Source organism: Fusarium odoratissimum (assembly GCF_000260195.1).
Source record: "Fusarium odoratissimum NRRL 54006 unplaced genomic scaffold supercont1.5, whole genome shotgun sequence".
In the NCBI taxonomy this organism is placed as follows: Eukaryota; Fungi; Ascomycota; class Sordariomycetes; order Hypocreales; family Nectriaceae; genus Fusarium; species Fusarium odoratissimum.
Window position 1 is genome coordinate 1,152,176 of NW_022158691.1, and position 912 is coordinate 1,153,087.

Here is a 912-nt window from a genome sequence, read left to right on the forward strand (position 1 = left end):
TACTTTAATACCTTTAGCTTTACTTTATATATTATTAAATAGGTATTTTAACTTTAAAAAAAAAAATTCTTTTTTCTATTAGCCTCTTAGAATCTTATTAAATAAGAAATTAATTAGCTTTAAAGCTATTATTAATACTTAAATTTAAAAAAGATAAATATAATTAGGAGGTTAATTATATAAAAATAAGAAGTATATTAATAAGAAGTAATATTACCTTATAAAGTAAAAGAATTAGCTAAATAAATATAATCAATGGATATTAAGTAAAAATATAATAAATATACCTTAAATTATTAATAGCTAGGAAAAATAAAAGATTAAGGCTAAAAGTAAAAAATTAAAGACCTAAACCTAATTATATTAAGAAAAAGAGGTTACTTAATTAAAAAGTATAATATATATAATTTAAGCCTAAAGGCTATAAAACTAATTATTATTAATAAAAATAACTAAGGTTATTCCTATAAAGATTATTTATAAATATAAGATTAACTTACCTTAGAGATATTATAAATCCTTATTTAAAATTAATAAACATATTAACATTAAACTTCTAAGCCTCCTTAATACCCTCTCTTATAAACTCCTTATTACTCTTAGACTTACTAGTCCTATATATAAATTCCTTATTAATATTAACCTCTTTCCTAGGTGTTATTAATCTAGTATAAAAAAAGAAATAAGTTAATATATATTATAATTAGTAAACTTATAAAAGTTATTAAAAGCTTTAAAGAATTAAGGTTAAGCTTAGTAATAATAATACTACTTAAGGTAATTTAAGATATTTAATACCTTAGAAGTAAGGTTATTATAAGCTATAACCTAGGTAAACCTAGTAATCTTATTACTAAATAAATATAGCTTTTAAGAGGCTTATTACGTAATATAAATTTAATTAGGCTATAA